The sequence below is a fragment of the Castor canadensis genome, chromosome 16 (assembly GCF_047511655.1).
Source record: "Castor canadensis chromosome 16, mCasCan1.hap1v2, whole genome shotgun sequence".
In the NCBI taxonomy this organism is placed as follows: domain Eukaryota; kingdom Metazoa; phylum Chordata; class Mammalia; order Rodentia; family Castoridae; genus Castor; species Castor canadensis.
The window spans coordinates 39,198,670-39,216,353 of record NC_133401.1 but is presented as its reverse complement, the minus strand read 5'-3'; positions in this window follow the sequence as shown (position 1 = coordinate 39,216,353).

Genomic DNA, 17,684 nt, shown 5'->3' with positions numbered 1-17,684 from the left:
GCGTGGGAGCCTTTGCTGCCAGAGGGTACCAGACAAGCCTTGGCCTGACATTTGGTGGACCACAGTCCTCTAGAGACTCCTTATAGAGAGACCATGGACCTTAGACCAGCATCCTACTCAGCCATACCTGAGGTCTGACCCGTTCTAAGTGCTGGCCCACGGGGTTATCTCAACAAGCCCCTACCCTCTGAGCCACCCGTTTCCTCAGACGGAAGGGTAAATCACAATAAGAGGTATTTCACTTACATTTCATTTTCTATTTATTGAGCACATGCCCAGTGAGGTGCATGTTGGAATTTCTTTACATTTAAACTTTACAAATAACTTTCCTGTTGAGCATGTAACATTTTATGGCAGAGGAACTGAGGTTCCAAATGTGGAGGGATGTCCCCAAAGCAATGGACAGTGACAGAAACATACTTTCCAAATAAACCTGTTACTGAATTACAAATACATGCAAAAAATGCACAAGCCATCAGATAGATGAATTTTCACACATTCAATAGACCTGTGTAATGTCCACTTGGGTTAAGAAATGGTGTGACCTGCACACCATTTATTATTTATTAGAGATGTTTATTGCAGCACTATTCACAATAGCCAAGTTATGGAAACAGCCAAGATGCCCCACCACTGATGAATGGATCAAGAAAATGTGGTATCTATACACAATGGAATTATATGCAGCCATGAAGAAGAACAAAATGTTATCATTCGCCGGTAAATGGATGGAATTGGAGAACATCATTCTAAGTGAGGTTAGCCTGGCCCAAAAGACCAAAAATTGTATGTTCTCCTTCATATGCGGACATTAGATCAAGGGCAAAATCAACAAGGGGATTGGAGTTTGATCACTTGATAAAGCGAGAGCACACAAGGGAGAGGTGAGGATAAGTAAGACACCTAAAAAACTAGATAGCATTTGTTGCCCTCAACGCAGAAAAACTAAAGCAGATACTTTAAAGCAACTGAGGCTAATAGGAGAAGGGGACCAAGAACTAGAGAAAAGGTTAGTTTTAGAAGAATTAACTTAGACGGTAACACACATGCACAGGAAATCAATGTGAGTCAACTCCCTGTATAGCTATCCTTATCTCAACTAGCAAAAACCCTTGGTCCTTCCTATTATTGCTTATACTCTCTCTTCAACAAAATTAGAGATAAGGGCAAAATAGTTTCTGCCGGGTATCGAGGGGGTAGAGGGGAGAGGGAGGGTCAGGGAGGTAAGGGGCGGGGCACGGGGGGGGGGGGGAGAAATGACCCAAACATTGTATGCACATATGAATAAAAAAGAAAAAAAATGGTGTGAATGCAGAAACACCCCGTGTCCTGTCTTTTTCCTTTTCAAGCACCATCAATTAGTTTTTCCCATTATGTTTGGCTTCTTTCACTCAAATTGTTCCTGTGAGATAGTTATTACATGAATCTGTACGTCATTTGAATATGGCATAGTCACCCATTCCACTGGTGATGGGCATTTGGTTTGCAACTTGGGGCCATTGTTAACAGTGCATAGGAACATACACATATATCTTGGGTGGAGCATATGTTAGATTCCATACCACCTTGGTTTGGAATGGTTTAGGGTATTTGTAAAGCTACAATAGCTTTAGTAGCTGCTGATAAACAGGTATCCAAAATGGTCGTGCCAATTTCCACACAAAGTGTAAGAATCCAAATTGCCTCACTGACACTGCCAGTCATCTTCATTTTAGCCATCTTGATAGACATGTGTATTAGAATTATCCAGAGAAACAGAACCAATAGGATGTGTGTGTGTGTGACAGAGAGAGGAGGGGGAGGGTCACAGGGAGGGGGAGAGAAAGAGAATGCAGAGTACACCATCAAGCTAGAGCCAAGGAAAGTTGATGCCACAGTTCCAATCTAAAGGCCATCTGCTGCTAGAATTCACCCCTTCCCATGAGGTCAACTTTTTTCTATCAGGCCTTTAAATGGTTGGACAAAGCCCACTATGGAGGGCAATCTGTTATACTCAGTCTACTGGTTTAAATACTCATCTCATATTTAAAAAAAAAAAAACTTGTAATGTTTTGACCAAATATCTGAGTACTGAGGCCTAGGCAAGCCAACCCATAGTATTGACCATCACAAATTATAGCTATAATTAGTATTTCCCTGCCAACTGATGAAGTTGAGCTCACTGGGCATTTGGATAACATCTTTTGTGTTTAAACATCCTGTATATCTCTTGTCTCTTGTGGCTCTCACCTTGTCCTCATTCATTAAAAAGAGTTATGAGTTATTTGTCAGTTAAATAAATTGCAATTTTTTTCTCATCCATGGCTTGCTTTTATATCCTCTATGGACATTTGATAAATGTTTTAAATTTTAATGTAGCTCAATATATCAGTCATTTCCAGTAGAATTTTATTTTGTGTGTTTGATTTAACAAATATTTACTTATTCCAAGAAATTCTCTTTTATCTCCTAAAAGCTTTATTATTCTGTCTTCACATTAAAAGCTTCAGGTCACCTGTGACTGATTTTTATGAATACTATGAGGTAGAGGGGCCAAGAAAAAATTTTCCATATAAATATCCTATTCACTCTGGCTAAGATATCCAATATAAGGTTAAATACAAATGATGATGTCAACCAGATGAGTTGCAAAAAAAGACTGTTGGGTTTTTTTCTCTATTTTCACACCACAATCAGATTTCTATAACCTCAAAAGCTATGGGTATTTCTCCCCAGCAGCAAGCAAGCAGTTTTCTAATGGACACCAGTTGAGTGTTCTCTAATCCAAATGAGTTCTGGCACTACTAGGAGATAGAATCAGATCTCACAGGTTGAGGGCTCGTAATAGGACTTAGATGCTGCTTCTGCTAAGCCCGCACCCTTCACTTGGGCTATCAGTGTCTGCTGGGTAACTAAAAGTAAACTAAACACTTTGTATCTCTGCCTTCATTTTGTATCTGCCTCCTTTGCTACCTCAGACTTTGTATTAGATAACTGCACAAGTCTGAATGTAGACATGTTAACCACTTAAGGAGTATCTGTCTAAAAAACTGGCAATGCAAGATTGATTAGCCCTAAATTTACCTCATCTCTCTCATGCTCCTTGAAGACTAAAGATACCAAGATTAGAGTAAGATACTTTCAAGATTCTAAGAATATCAAGCCCTGTGGGCAGATAACCCCATGGTGAGACTGCCCCCACTGAGAAAGATCAATAAGACTGCCCCCCTAGCAGGAGCAGTCATCTTATGTTGGGGACCAAATTGTCTCAAGTGATAATGATTTCCTGGAGAGCAGGACCTTGCAGAACCAGATCTGAAATAAGGATCCACCAGACCAAAACTACTGCACTGTACATACTTCTTGCCCCTCCAGTTTTGTCCTTTATTTAAACCTGAATCTTTTGTTTGTACTCTTGAAGACAGAATTGAGGATGCTTTGTCTCCCTGACCTTTCCCAGTATACTGAACTATACTGAACAAACTTCTTTCCTACTTCACCATTATTTTTTCTGTTTGATATTTCAAGTGAATGGCCAAATCAGGTCTGTTGGGATTCCCCAGTCAGGCCCCTCTCTGGCATAGGACTCTCCTGACAGATTTGGTGAGCCAGTCAGGAGCCACACCCACAAAATGGCTACCCCTTGCAGATAGCAGACTCCTGACAAGGCAGAAAAAAAAATGATCTCAACAGCTGCTGAGATCATTTTCATTTTAGGAACCCTACCTTTTTTTCTGTTTTGACTAGCATTTAGCCAGTATTGGCTGTTTTTTTTTTTTTACCCATCATTTAATGATGCAGAGAAATGAATTTTTGTACTGTACAGGCCCTGATAAATTCTCCTTGGCAGTGCATGAGGGGCTTTGCCCTTCCTTAACCTTGTTGTATGAGGCTCTGTACAGCAAATTTCAGTTCTTCACAAGTAATTTGGTCTTCTGCCATTTGTCCAGCAGGGAAGTTTGGATTCTCTAACTTTGTATTGCCAACTAGCAGGGATGTAAGATGCACAGAGAGACCAGCATGTTTGATATCTCTGTTGTGATTTGCGTAAGACTGGAAGTGCTTACTCCATCTTGGAGCCCCCTAGGAAGAATTCTGGCTGATTGCTCTATTTATAGCTATAAGCCTATGACTAAGAAAAAAGATGATTTATCATTGGAATCCAGCATGCCTATGGATCTGAAAGTGTACTCTGATAGTTGTTTTGTTTTATGATGTCTAATTAGCCTAGTTGTTAGTCTCTGTTTGTGATGATTGGCTTGATAAAGTCTAAAAGAATTTGAAGGATTCAGTAACAGCACTATTAAAAATCTATTTACATGAGAGTCCCCACCCTCCAAAGAAAAGAAATGAATGCTCCTCCAGGCCAGTAGGTGACTAGGATCAGGATAACTGGTCCATAATGTGAAGTGGATTCATAGGGTATACCTTAGAAGAATATGTCCCATTCCTGGACTAGAAAGAATTATGTCTCATCTGGAAGGTGCAAATAAAGAAATAGTCACTCTGCACCTTGAGCTACCTTATAACCTGTGGCATTTGGGGCTTTCCAAGATACATAAAGGGGGTATTTGATCCATTGGTGATTGGGAAGGAATTCCTATAAGCAGCACATTCCTACTGACCCCAAATGCTTCCTTGACACTGACTCTTTTTTTTTTCCTTGATGGCACTAGGGTTTAAATTCAGAGCTTCACACTTGTAAGGTAAGTACTCTACTACTAGAGCCATACCTCCCAGCACTTTCTCTCTACTTATTTTAGAGATAAGGACTCACTTTTGGCCAAGGCTGGCCTGGACTTGGATCCTCCCCTTTTATGTTTCCTGCTGTCACTAGGATGACAGGCATGGGCCATCACACCCAGCTTTTTTCTATTGAGATTGGCGGGGGGAGGGGGAGGAGAGGTCTCACAAAATTTTTTCCCAAGATGTCCTGGAACCACAATCCTCCCCATATTAGCCTCCCAAGTAGCTAGGACTATAGGTGTGAGCTTCCAGCGCCCAGCTCCTTAACCCTGACTCTTGCCCCAGGCACTACACAAGCCTCTAACAAAATGAATCCTGAAAACAGCATTGGGCAGAATTTAATTCAAAATTCATCAAGGTCAACGCCCCCGAGTTCTTAGAAACAACTTTGGCTACAGGATCAGGACTCTCCCTCTCCCTTCTCCTCCCTCTCCCTTGCTGGAGATCAAGCCCTGAATTTTGTGCATGCTAAACAAGTACTGTATGACTGAGCTACATCCCGTAACAAGCATTTCTTGTGAGCATCTTTCAGATGATTCTTAGACTTCAATTATGGGGTTAACACGTAAAAGCTTTGGCTCTCTTTTTCTGCCTAATAAGCTACTTTTAACCTTTAACTGTGTCTTTCTGCTCATACTAAAATAACTCGTTATTCAAAGTTCCTTAGAGGTTTGTTATCTTAGCCACTCCTAGCTAAAATGCATATATCTAAGAGTTAACTCTCAAACTCACTTGGTTCTGAACAAAAGGGCAAACGAAGCTTTGTAAAAACCAAAGGGTTTCATCTAAAAAAAATGATTCAAGGCTTACTTAAGACTTGCAAATAAGAACCATAGGTTAGGGCTGGTAGAGTGGCTCAAGTGCTAGAGTACCTGTGTAGCAAGCATGAAGCCCTGAAACCCAGTGCTGCCAAGAAAAAAATACTAAAGAACCTTAGGTTAATCATACAGATAGGTCACCTTAACTTGTTTTACTTGGCTATGAATATAATTCAGATAAACTTTCTTTCATAAACTGAATTTGTTTTGTACTACTCTGCCTTGTGACTAAAATTTTTAATGTAAAGGTTATATGACTTTGATTTGAGTGTATGTGTTTCTACACACTAACTTTGGGTACATGTTAAATGATGTATCTACATGACAGGAAATTCTACTTAAATTGGCTTATGAGTGAATTCTCACTTAAATTAAATCTGTTAAGTTAGCCCAAAACCCTTTTAGTTCACATGACTTAGATAAATCTTTAACCAATAATCTAATTTAAATTTGTCAGATAAAAGTAAAGATGTCTTTAAAGTTATTAACATACATGTTTGCCTAGGCTGCTACTCAATTTGGGGGTGGGGAAGGAGGTTATAATTTATCCCTGTTAAGTGTCTGTTGCTTTCTGTGTTTCAAGTACAGCAACTTTTACAGTTTGTCTTCTGCAAAAAAATAACTTGAAGTGTTGACAATGCTTCTCTGCTATCTCAGATTTCATGACAATCTAGAAATGACTACTAAAAGAAATCCATTAGGTAAATGTAAAGGGATGGATGTTTATAAATACATGTAGAGATAAAACATCTGAGTCATTTGTAAGTAAGTTAAAATACCGAAATGTTAATTACAAATATAAATTCAAGTAGTCTTGACTTATTTCTTATTGACGTAATTGTACACAAGAGGTTTCCTCAAAATTCCAGGTATGCAGGTGTACTTTGAAAATCTTCATACCCTCTATTAACCTTTCTTATCCTCCTCTCTCCTTCCCCTTTTCCCTTCCATTTTCACCTCACTAGGAGTCTCCCTTTTACTCTAATGGTCTTATTTTTTCTGTTTTCCCCTAGTTTCAATAAATGAGAGAAAAATATGTGATTCTTGTCTTTGTGGACATAGCTTAGATCACTTCACCTGATGATAGCCACTTCCATTCATTTTCCAGTAAAATCTTCTTTATGGCTGAGTAAAACTCCATAGTGTCTGTATATCATATGATTTTCTCCATCCGTTATCTATTGATGGGCACCTGGATTGATTCCATAACTTGGCAATTTTGAATAGTGCTGCAATAAACATGAGTGTACAGGCATCTCTGTAGTAAGGTGACTTAGACTCTTTTGGAAACATGGCAGAAGTGGTGTGACTGGATCATAAGGAAGACCTACTTTTAATTTTTCCAGGAACCTCTATACTGATTTTCACAGTGACTGAACTAGTTTACGCTCCCACCAGCAGTGGTGCAGTCCTCACCAGCAGTTGCTGTTGGCTTTCTTGTTGAAAGCCATTGTGACTGGAGTGAGATGAAATCCCAATGTACTTTTGATCTGCGTTTCCCTGGTGACTCAGGATGTTAAGCATTTTTTCACATATTTGCTGGAAATTTGTACTTCTTCCTTTGAAAAGTGTCAGTTCCATTGCCCATTTGTTAATTGAAGTATTTTTTTGTTTATTTTTTTGAGTTCTTTATATATTCTGGGTGGTCAGATGAATAGCTAGCAAAATTTTCTCCCACTCTGTAGGTTGTTGGTTGTCTGTTTTGCTATACAGAAGTTTTTTGATTCTACCCCATTTGTCAATTTGTGTTCTTATTTTCCAAGCTATTGGGTTTCTATTCCAAAAGTCATTGCCTATTTCTGTATCTTGAAGTTTCTCTTGTGTTTACTACTTTCAAAGCTTCATGTCATTTTTTTTTTTTTGGCAGTCCTGGGGTTTGAAGTCAGGACTTTGCACCTCTATTCTCTGAGCCACACCTTCAGCACTTTGTACTCTGGTTATTTTGGAGGTAGGGTCTTGCTTTTTTGCCCAGGCTGGCCTGACCTGAGATCCTCCTATTTTATGTTCTCCAAATTAGGAGGGATAAGAAGCATGAACTACCATCCCTAGCTACTGGTCAAGATGGGGGTCTCACTAACTTTTTGCCTATCTGGCTTCTAACTGTGATCCTCCCAATCTCAGCCTCCCAAGTAGCTAGAATTTCAGGTATGATCTAGTGGTGCCCAACCTTCTCTGGTTATTTTTGCAATAGGGTCTTGCTTTTTACCCAGGTTGGCCTGAACTGGCCAGCTTTTTCTGTTGAGATGGAGTCTCTTGAACATTTTTGCCTGGGATTGCCTTGGAACTGCCGTCCTCCTGATCCCAGCCTCTCACATAGCTGGGGAGATAGGCACACACCACTGTGTCCAGGTGAAGGTTGAGAGTCTCATAAACTTTTTTCCTAGGCTGGCCTCAAACCATGATCCTTCCAGTCTCAGCCTCCTGAGTAGCTAGGATTGCAAGGCATGAGCCACTGTGCTCGGCTTCATGTCTTTCTTTAATGTATTTGATCTCTTGTGAGTTGATTTTTCTACAGGGTGAAAGGCAGGGATTTAGTTTCAGTCTTCTTAATGTGGATATCCATTTTTTCCCATACCATTTGTTAAAGAGGCTTTTTCCCAATGCATTTTTTATGCCTTTATCAAGAATCAGATGAGGACTGGAGCCCTGAGTTCAAACCCCAGTCCCACAAAGAAAGGAAAAAAAAAAAAAAGAAACAGCTGGAGGTACCTGTTTTGAGCTTATTTCTGGATCTTCCATTCCATTCCATTGGTCTTTGTGTCTGTCATTGTGCCAAGCTGTTTTTGTTATTTGACTTCAATATAACATAAAGTCAGGTTTGTGATACCTCCAGGCATTGCTCTTTTTTCTCAGGATTGCTTTGGCTATTTAAGGTATTTTGTGCTTCCATATGAATTTTAGGGGTTTTTTTTTTCTTATTTCAGTGAAGAATATTGTTAGAATTTTGATAAGGGTTGCATTGAATTTGCATATGGCTGTTGGTGATATAGCCATTTTAGCAATATTGATTCTGCTGACTTATGAACATGGGAGGTCTCTCCATCTTCTAGTGTCTTCTACAATTTCTTCAGTGCTTTATAGCTTTCATTATGGAGGTCTTTAACACTTTTAAAGTTTTTGTTGTTTGGTTGGTTTTTTTGAGGTTACTGTGAATGGGATTGCTTTCCTTTTTGGTTTTTCATCAATTTTGTTGGTGATATATAGAAAAGCTACTGATTTTTATATCTTTTTTTATCTTTTGTTATTTCTACTTTGCTAAAAGTGTATATCTGATCTAAGAGTCTTCTAGTAGAGTTCTTATGGTCTCTTGTATATAGGATCATGACATCTACAAACAGGGATAATTTACTTCTTCCTTTTCTGTTTATACCTCTTTTACTTCTTTCTCATGCCTTATTGCTCTGGCTAAGAATTCAAGCACTATAATGAAGAATAGTGGTGACAGTGGACACCCTTGTCTTATTCCTGATTTTAGAGGGAACGCTCTGTTTTTCCCTCATTCAGTACTACGGCTGTCGGCTGTCGGTCTGTCACACATGTATGTCATGTTGAGGTGTAAATCTTCTATTCTTAGATTCTTCAGGGTTTTAATCATGGAGGGATGTTGGATTTTGGCAGAGGTGGGTTTTTTGTGATTAAGTCTGTGATTCTTGTCCTTGCTTCTGTTTGTATGCTGCATTACATTTATTGATTTGTGGATGTTGAATCATCATTGTGTTCTGGAATAAAACCAACTTGATCATGATATATGATTTTTTTTAAAAAGTGTTGTTGAATTTGGTTTGCAAATATTTTCATGGTTTTTGCATTTATATTCATCATCAAGAAATTTGGCCTATAGTTTCCTTCTTTTGTATCCTTATCTGGTTTGGGTAATCCTGGCTTCATAGAATGAGTTTGGGAGTGATCCTTCCTTTTGCATTTTGTGGAAGAGTTTGAGGAGGATTGAAGTTTATTCTTCTTTAAAAGTCAGACAATGTATTTGGGTCTGCTGAATGTGTTTTCATTAATTATTAATATATGTAAGAAACAGCTTAATAGAGCTTTCTTTCTAGGTCTTCACTAAAAGTAAGGTAACCAGAGCTAAAATTCTAATTAACATGTATAATTCAATGTGTAAAGAATACAAAAAGTTTTAGCTGTATTTTGATAAGAAAACTGCTTAAAAGCACAAACTAAAATGTGTAAATTTATCTGAATTCAGAAATTTTGTAAGGATTGTTTGAAAACATAAATTTAAAAGAGAAACAAGCCAGCTGGCAGGTAGAAAGAAATACAAGAAAGTCACAAGTATGGATATGTATTTTGGTGAGACAGGTTAAAAAAGAAAACATTTGGGTATGAGAAAGAATTTTGTGCAGTAAACAAGATTTTTTGTCTTAAAGAAATAACTGGATTGTTCCAAAATGGGAAGAAAGATAGGACAAAAACTAAATATTTAAATAAGTTATAGAGTACCTAAGTAATTTATAGAAGGTTTATGAAGGAAAAATGTTTGAAAGAAATTTATGGTAATTAAGCAAGCTATAATTAAGAAAAACTATTTACAAGGTTTTATAAAAGTGAAATTTAATTCACTGATACAGAACCACAATCTAATCATTTACGTTTAAAGCAATAAGATTTTCTTACAATATTGATCTGCTCTTAGCAAAATTTGCAAGAAACAATGATCAAGTGTACTATCAAGAAAATTTCTTATGTTTTCTGCATCTTTGCTGTACTTACTTAAAAAAACTGAGTCATGAGAGTTCAATTAGAAGTGTCTGTTTGCTTTAAAGTCTTTTAAATGATCTGGTTCATAACTCCTATTAGATGAAAAACTAATTTTGCAATAGTCTGTACATATGTTATTGATATAAATATCCTAGGTGATTGGTATAAGTTGTATAGAAGTCTGGTGCTCCTAGTATAATTGTTACCTCAAAGTGCTGTACACAGTGAAAATAACTTGTCAGTTGCTAAACTGTCCTCGAAATCTTAACCATGTTCCAAAGTTTTTGCCTTTCACAGTTTTGATTGTTCTTTCAAGCATTTGCAATCAGATTCATGCAAAGGACTCAGGCAGGTACTTGTAGATACAGCTTTCTGACAAAATTTGACTTATATTTACAAACCAATGGGTATTTTGATCACCTTTGATAAAAAAAAAAGTTACTGTTGTAAAAGGATTATGTTCTTGGTTCAAAACTACTATACAAACTGGACATTTTCTTGCTCGTTACTTTTGTTTCATATTTTCCTTGTAAAACTTTGTAATTATTGCTTGTTAACATTCTGAGGAAGTACTACTTCTAACGAAGGAGTCTGGCCCAGTGTTTGAGAAGCGAGGCACTACCTACAGGACACTTAACAAGCATAGCCTAAGAACCGTTCCTTCTAAACCTCTTTGTTGCTCAATTTTGGCTAAACATTTTTTTTAACTGATTCTAGTCACTTATCACTTCTTCTGTGATGTGGAACCTCATCAAATAAACAACTGGAACAAGTTCCTCCTGGCAATGAGGGACAATCAAAACCAAAGCGATTAACCAATAATCAATAATGTCATCACACAAAATCATTCAAAGACAAGGAGGAAAATTGTCAGAATCAAAATGGAGTTACTTGTGTCAGCCCTACCCTCCCCCCACCCAAAAAGTAAGGCCAATAGATTATAGAGAGACGGTTCTTATGCATGATTGCTTAATGCTAGAAACAAAAGTCCTTCCATGGGCACCTCCACATACAAGGCAGAACTCATAGCTTTGACAAAGGCCCTCTATTTAGGTAGAGACAAGAAATGATTATTTTCACCAACTCAAGAAACATTAACAGTCCATACTATGGACCAATTTAAAAGGAGAAGATGACCCCTTCGTGATTGCTTTAGTTGGATATCTTCTGGCTTTTGCTCTCTCTTCTATTTTTAATACTACTTTCAGGATTAAGCATCTGGCTTTTAACTTAGCAGCCTCAGCCATCATTTAAAGACCTAGGTATTCCCTTGTTGGGTACCGCTCTACCTGCCAGCCAGGAAACCTGCACGGCTGGATTGGCCAACACATCATTTCCTTCAAGATTGAGGAGTGGATGCAGACAAGCAGAGATTGTAACAGGGCCCTAGAGGATGCTTTTCTGTGATCATTGACCCTCCCCTTGGGCCTACACATGTCTGATTGGCAATTAAAAGCAGGGTGGATTTTTGCACCTCTTCCTTCATGTTTTTCTCCTTTGCTACCTCAGACTTTGGCTCAGATTCCTGTACAACTCTGCATGTAGTTGTGTTAATCACTTACGATATGTCTATCTAAAAACTTGTAATACATTTTTCTGGGCCTCTAGGGTATGGAGAAAGATGCCTCTGTTCTTAGGACAGAAAAGTCTTATGACAAGGGGAGGTCAGAGAATTTTTGTTTGGCCTACTCCAAAACAAAATGGCAGAGAAAAATCAGAGTTTCTATGACCTGTCTTGAAAAAGACATTCCAGTTTCTATGGCCTGCCTTCAGGAGGGAATTATGAGCTCAGGAACTAAACTATGGACAAAAACTACCTCTCTCTCTCTCTCTCTCTCTCTCTCTCTCTCTCTCTCTCTCTCTCTCTCTCTCTCTCTCTATCCTTCTCTCCCTCTCTCTCTCCTCTCCCTCTCTCTATCATATTATCATTGAAAATAAATCCTACTTGATTGTGACATATTATCTTTCTCTGTATTTTATATTCATCTAAATTAGATTTTGTGTGTGCTCATTTCTCTTTTCATGGGTAAAAATGGCCTGTAATTCCTTCTGTGTGTGTTTGGTTGAATTCATGGGTGAAGCCTTCCAGACATGGGGTTTTCTTTGTGAGAACATCTTCACTTTGGTAGTTATGGGCTCATTCAGATTTTCTTTTTTTTTTTTTTTGGATCAGATTCAGTAAGTTGTGTTCTAGTAATTTGTCCATTCCTTCTATCTTTTATAATGTGAAGGCAAAAATCTTCAAAATATACTTTTATTATCTTCTTAATGTCTCTAGGAACAATGAGATATCTCCCCTTTTAATTCTTGATGTCAATAACCTATATCAACTTTATTAGTGTTTTCAAAGAATTAACTTTTCACTTTGTTGGCTCCCATTATTGTTTTCTGACTCTTCTCACAATGTCCTGAGATAGACACTTGAGTTGCCAATTTTGTGCATCTTTTCTTCTCTGGTGTGCACATGTAAAGCTATACTTTCCCTTGAGCATAGGTTAGCTGAATCCCACAAATTTTTGTATGCCATATATTCATTATAATTCATTTAAAAATATTTTCTGATTTTAGTTGTAATTTTTATTTTAGCTATCAGTTGTGTGTAGGTATATTGTTTAATTTATTCAATTTCCAAACATTTAGGAACTTTCAAGTTTTTTGGAAAGGTTTTTATTGTTTGGTTAGTTGGTTGGGTTTTTTGGTTTGTTTGGGTTTTTTTGCTACTAATTTTTAGCTTAGTTAAATGGTGACCAATGTATAGACTCAGAATGACTGCAGTTCTTTGAAATTTTCTGAGATCTGTTTTGGGGCTCAGCGTGTAGTCTAGTTTGGTAAATAAATCTCTCTGTCCACGTGAAAAGTGTGTGTACTCCGTGGTTGTTGGATCCAGTGCTTACATATGCTTATTATTTGTCAAGTGCTTTGACTCAGTTTTTAAGTTAATGGATCATTACTGATTTTTTGGTCTCTATACTTTCCCCCAATAGCTGGGATTACAGGCATGAGCCACTGTACCTGGCCCTACTTCTTGTTTTTGGCAGGCAATTAAAGTAGAGGAAGTCCATCTTAATCCTACCAGGGATGGAGCCGCTTTACAGTTGGGCTCAGTCGTTATTAAGACTGGTGTGTAACTGGTTTGGTTTTACTTCTTAGAGGATAGCTCTTCAGACATCCAAAAGTGTAGCATGTTTACTAGTGCCTTCTTTGGCTAGTCCTGAAGTTGCTTTTGTTCCTTGAGCCCCATGAAAACATCTAAAGCTCTTCTCAACTTCTTTTGCTTGCTTATTTTTAGTTTTTGATTGACACCTACTAATTGTACGCATGTACAGTTTGCAGCGTCTAGCAAAGATATTTTGGATAAGACTTCAGAAGCTCCAGCAACAAAAGCAAAAAGAGACAAGAGGAGATTGCATCAAACTCAAAAGCCAGACAACAGTGCAAAAAGACTGCAGAATGGGATACAACACTTGGTACCATGCATCTAATAAGGGATCAGTTTCCAAAATATCTGAGGAACCCAAACAACTCAATAGCAAACCCCCTACCAATAACCTGATTTTTTAAATAGGCAAAAGACATTTCTCTTCTCAACTTAGCCTCTAGACTGCCTGATCAGCCCTTCAGACAACTAGTCTCATACACACTAGTTCCCCCAGCCAAGAGGACAGGGACAGAAGAACTATAGGGAACCAAATACACCAAAACTTCTGTATCTCAAGACCCTACTTTGATCAGGCCATGTAGAGCAGTCACAGACTTGTCTCACTACTTCTGTCATTGAGGCCTTTCCTCTGCTGCACAAGAAGCCAGCTGGCATGACTGATGCATAGGATACCCAGATGACATAAGAATGTTGTGGGTGAAAGTGCACACAGCCAAGTCCTTCTCACCACTCAGAGGCCTTCCCTGAAAGCAGGCATCCTAGGCCCCTCTTGCAAAGACAGCTCTGTTCCCACACTGTCTCTGTCATAGTGGTAAATGATTTTATTTAGTGGTTTACTTGTCTGTTGAGTGCTGCCTCCCCTGGTGACTCCCACAACTGCTACATGAAAGTAAGGACCTTGACCTCCTTGTTTCCACAGTAGATATGTGTCTACCACCAGGCTGGACACATATAGGCATTTGTTTGTGATTTATTGTATAAATGAATAAATAACTAAATGAGTGATCATGCACAGTACAAGAGTAAGTACAAAGGATGAAAAGGTAAAAATACTGCAAAGACCATCAAGACCACAAAGAGCGTAGTTCTTCCTTTACTTCCTCCTCCTCTCTTCCCTTCTTCATCCCCTCCCTATATTCTGTCCTCTGTTCACACCTCTCAGACCCCAGCCTCTCCCTTAGAAGGCTCCACCCATCACCAGGAAGGGATCCTCACTTCCTCCCTTCTTGGGGACCTGATCAATGCTTCTGGTGTCTGCCAAGCAGACAGTGTGGCCTTTTCTGCTCTGTCCTAGCTGCAGTAGAGGGAGGTAGTCAGACCCACATCCCAAGAATGAGGGTGAATGTGAGTGGGTTTCTGTCAGCACTGCTGTTGTTCTGTACCAAGTCACTTAGGAAAGACAAGTGTGACTTTAACTTAGTTACATACAGTGCAACTCCTGGAAAGAAAAGCCATTCATGTTTCCTGTGAGCATGGTTTGCACCAGACCTTTAAGAACATCTGTCTTCTAGGCAAGGTGGTACATGCCTGTAATCCCAGTGCCCCAGGCTGAGGCTGTAGGGTTGCATGTTCCAGGCCAGTCTGAGTACAAAGGAAGACCCTGTTTCAAAACAAACAAACAAAAAAAAAAGGAGGAAGGGAGGGAGGGAAGGGGAGAAATGAGAGAAAGAACAGAAAGAGAGAAAGAAAAGATAGAAAAATATACAAAAACCCTCTCCCATTCTCCATTCACCATATCAAAAGAAACCACACCTCACATTCACTGTGTTTCTAAGAAATGGCACCAGCTTCCACTGGCTTCCTTTGACTCCAGTCTTCTGATAAAAGAAGAGAAGGCCCACTGGTTCATCCCACCACTTGCATGTCATGGTCAACATTTGTTTCCATCTACAGCCAGAAGTCAGCCCTCAGTACTAGAGTATGGTGCCTCCATCATTCCACTAATATGACAAGGACATTTTCCACTTTGACCCTCATCCTCCCTTCCATTGCCCTGAAAACAAAATGTAGTCCTCTTGGGGAGCTGGCCCCTGCCTGCCTCTTCAGTTTTGCCTCTCTTGTGCTCTTGGTCTCCAGCACAACTGAGCTTCTTTTAGTTGTTCAAAAGCATTTAGTCTGACTTCACCTGTGAGCCATTGCCAAGGACATCCCACTTGCCTGAGCCCTCCTCTCCTTGCTTCAGCTGACTTACTCCTTCTCATCCTTCAGAACTCAGCTCACCTGGCCTCTTTCTCCCATGAACACCACCCCAGAATAAGCTTTTTGCATTGTAAAACCACCTGATAACAGGTCAACCTCCCAGCTAGAACAGAGTAGAGGGTCATCTTGTTTCTTCTACATTCATGGATTGACTTGTTAATGCCTGATTCCTTCACCAGATAATGACCTTCTTGAAATCAGAATGAAGTTTTTGTCCGGTATTATATCCTCAGTGTATAGCAAATCACCTGACACGTACTATGTCTGCACGGCCTCATGTTTTCCCCATAACAACTTTCACTGGACACTTTTTGTGAGCCAATTCTATGCTAAGCACTTCCATGGAGTTTATCATTTAATTCTCACAACCTCTCTGTAACAGGCTCCATGGAGATACGGTCTAAGACTCCTGAAACCTTGGGTAGTATTGATCCCTGTATAAACCGTGTTTCTCATATGCATGTATACCTATGATAAACTCTCACCTTTTCACTCAAGGAACACTTTCTGACTTCTCTTTTGCATATCTGAATCACCAGTATCATTACTTCTGGCATTCCTTTGGAGCCACTATTAAGTAAAATAAGGGTTACTTGAACACAAGCACTGTGATACCACTACAGTAGTTCTGATAACTGAGACAGTTACTAAGTGGCTAATGGGTGGGTAGCATATACAGCCTGGATACTCTAGACTAAAGGATGATTTGTGTCCTGAATAAGACAGAACAGGATGACATAAGATTTCATCACGCTGCCTAGAATGGCGTGTGATTTAAATATGAACTTACTCCCGTAATTTCACGTTTAATATTTTCCATCCAAGGTTGACAGTAGGCAACCTTGAGTAAGAGGGAACTTCTGTACTCTTATTCCATGAGATAGGGACCATTCCCTTCCTCATTTTACAGATAAGGAAGTAGCCAGCATAGGTTAAATAGCTAAACCAGAGTACCAGAATCAGGGATTCAAATTCAGACAGTGTGGCTCTGGCACCCACACTCTTAGCCCCTATTCCAGATTGTCCCTGTCCGATAGTTACCCCACTGTGTTGTAGGTGCCTCTGTCTTCCTCTCAACTGAGCTTCTACAGAGGGAAAAACAACCTAAGAAAAATGTGAAGAAACGAGTGAGTCACTCTGGCAGAAGGCACCTTTCTAGGTGCTCAACTAACATCACCCACCAGGTGGCAGTCACAGCGCCCAGATAAGATGATCTCTCCTTCCCCCCCACCCCACCTCCTTCAAGAAAGGTACAGCGAATGGCCTGAATTCACAGCACAGCTCTCTGATTGAGCTTTCTGAAACAACACTTGGAGAAATCATTTTTCCCATCTGCACACACACTGTGGGACCAGTGATCCACACATGCACAGCACAGAACCCAGATCCATAGTGTAAGATGCAATAGCCCACGGCAGAGATGAGTTGCTCCTCTCTTCCTCGCCCGCCCCCAACAGCTGCAGAGGAAAACCAAAGGACACATATTCCTACTCATGCAATCCATTTGGCTAGCACCAGGCATGGGGACATATGGCCCCTGAGGAGACATCACGGATGGCTGTAGGAAAAGGGCCTTCCCGGCCTCTGCACCTCAAATGATGTCCTTCATCCTCTGCTGGTTCTGCCACAAGTGTCTGGTAGTTTCCACTGTGTTCCCGACGGTGGGAATGGTCTGATTCTAAGTGTGTGTTTGCGGGGCGGCGGGGGGGAGGTATGCGTGTGTGATGGGGGGAGGCTGGAATATTCCTTGCTCCTAAGCCACCCCAACTTTCCAAAAGCTAACCCTAGGATTTCCCTGAGAAGGAAAGAGGCTCAATTCCATGGGCAGGCAAGAAGGAAGGTATATATATATATATATATATTTTTTTTTTAATGAAAAAACTGTGATATATTTCAAATGCTTACTTTAAATAAATAAATGCTATTAGTCCTCAAAAAGCAATGTGAAATAATGGTGCTTTTCTTGAGAAATGATGGGCTTCTTTTAAACGATGATGCTCTTTACATGTTACCCAAGTTTAAAGGTGCCTGATAGCTCAAGTCTGTTCTTCCATGAGTCGGTGTTC